This window comes from Hippocampus bargibanti, linkage group LG06 (genome assembly GCF_051943395.1).
Source record: "Hippocampus bargibanti isolate YZ-2025 linkage group LG06, ASM5194339v1, whole genome shotgun sequence".
Lineage (NCBI taxonomy): Eukaryota > Metazoa > Chordata > Actinopteri > Syngnathiformes > Syngnathidae > Hippocampus > Hippocampus bargibanti.
In genome coordinates this window covers 5,047,501-5,049,689 of record NC_142739.1, presented here as the reverse complement: position 1 = coordinate 5,049,689, position 2,189 = coordinate 5,047,501, and the positions used below count along the sequence as shown (strand labels likewise).

Sequence of the window (2,189 nt, the reverse complement as noted above, 5' to 3'; positions counted from 1 at the left end):
ATTTTTAAAACACTTTTCATTCATTGTAGGTGCGCCTTATAGTTGGGTGCACACCTTTTATGTGGAAAAACATTTAAATCAGATGCTCCCCACCTTACAAACAAGATCCGTTCCCAGTGGTTGTTTGTAAGGTGAATTTGATTGTTATTTGCTTCAGTGCTATATTTTCCATGGAATTTATGTTTAAGGAAAACACTGAACGGGGAAGTATAAAACACAGACGCTCTAAGACTCGAAAAATAAATTCACACCTACTCTAGTACGACAACATACAGTATATCCTTGGGTCTTCAATAATCCATTACTGAAGCTGCTGGCACGTAATTACCGAATTACGTGCCATTGCTTTTTGTTATGCATCGCCATTCACCTCCTCCTCGGAGCCTGAACTGGGAAGAGGGATTCCTACCCCGCCCACATACTCTACGCAACCAATCATAAGCGATCGCGGCCGATCAGGGCCTGAACACATTGTCAACCCTTCAGCATAGCCGGCCGGGCGCTGATTGGTCAGCCTTCGTGTCTGTCGTATAAACATCCAGCCCTTGGAACCTCTAATGTGTCTGTGAGCTCGGCCGTAAAAAGCCGCACAGTACAAAATCTAAATTATAGCATGCTGTACCCGCAACAATGTTCGTAGGTAGCGTTACGTCGTAACTCGAATGTTTGTAAGTTGGTGAGCGTCTGTACACCATTAATTTGGGTGCGCCTTATACTCAGGTGTGCTTTATGCATACGGTATTTCGTGCTCTGTTGTACTTCGGCCATCTTTGCTTCCTGTCACTCTCATCCCTTTACTCTATCTGACCACTATGCTGATTTGGATGCATCGGTATAAACAATTGTTTTTGATACATCATAAACTTGATGGGGAAAATGAAGTATGCTTTATGCACATGCACATTTTATTTATTTATTTTTAATGTATTCGTATCGCACGACCTCAAAAACTGCCGTGTGAACGCAAGCAGAGCTGCAACAGGGATAACACACTTTTCTTGAGTAAGTAGCTTTATACGCTGCACAAAATTTACACCAGTGCTAGATATATTGCAACAAAATACATTGGTGCAGCACGGATGCCAATGTCGTGTCAGCACCCCTTCAGTCAACTGTGACCTCACAGATGTTCTTTTAAATGACTAAACAAAAATAATAACAGCAAATTTCCGAAAGACTAAAAGCTACAAAGAGGTGATAGATTTCACATTGGGTTCAGTTCCTGTGAATGACCACACCCCATACGGTCCATACAACTTCTTCTGAACACACACAGAGAAGTGTGCAACAAAGATATTCGCAGTTTTGAGAGAATGGCAAGAAAAAAAAATCCTTCCCCGGAGATGTTCAGTGAGCGTTGACCCCTCATTCAACCACAAGCGCAAAAGTGCAACACCTCAATTTAGATTCACCGCTCTGCTCAATACGACGTTATGTTGCACTGCCCTTTACAGTATTGTACTACCTAGCTTTTTATTACATTAATGCCTTTCCAGTGATGTCATCCCGGGGTCATCCTCAGAAACAGGGGCTGTCAAGGGGCGTTTTGATTGGCAGAGACCTCATTGAGGCTCAGCCAATTGCATCCCGGTACGGCAGCCGGTTGTCATGTGGAGCAGCCCGGCAGGCAAGGGTCTTCCTTTGCACCTCAGTGTGAGCAACAGAATCGACAACAACGGCACAAAACGTGTACCCTTGGCTAGTCCAGAGTGAGCAAGACACTCACACTCTCTCAACAGCTCACAGCCGATATATGAGAGGGAGGGAGCAAGAGGGAAGGGGGGTCGAGCTGGTGGGGATCTGAGGAGAGAAGACAGAGCAGTCAAACATTTCAGGGCCCTCCATTCCAGAGTAATGAAGCATAGCAAGCGAATATACCTCCGCAACATTTGATAAAGATGGGCTGACACACAAGTCCAAATAGGTTCCTCTATACGCCAGCACATGTCTATCCATCAATGCTCAGTTTCACAGACGGTGGCGGGGGTGAGGTGGGGTGGTTGCAAGGCGAGACCAGTGAAGGGAAAGGGCACAAATCTAAAGTAAAAAGAGAACAAATTGATTGACAATGAGGAAGTGGATGGGCTGGCCGGTGGAATAGAAAGATAGAGAAGGAGTGAGCGGGAAGTGAGTGTGCCTTGCCAGCTGGGCCCGGGTCCTATCAAGGCCGATTGGTTGGTGAATGAGGC

The 2,189-nt window shown here is 45.5% G+C and overlaps 1 protein-coding gene across 1 annotated transcript in view; it reads right to left on the bottom strand.

The window, feature by feature from the left end:
• Positions 1-2,142: 2,142 nt before the first annotated feature.
• Positions 2,143-2,189, bottom strand: part of LOC148896231 (zinc finger protein 516-like) — a 90,553-nt gene continuing 90,506 nt past the window's right edge. The window contains exon 5 of the mRNA XM_088999121.1: positions 2,143-2,189. This exon is cut by the window's right edge and continues 61 nt beyond it. The gene's annotated coding sequence lies outside the window, so the exon portion shown is untranslated.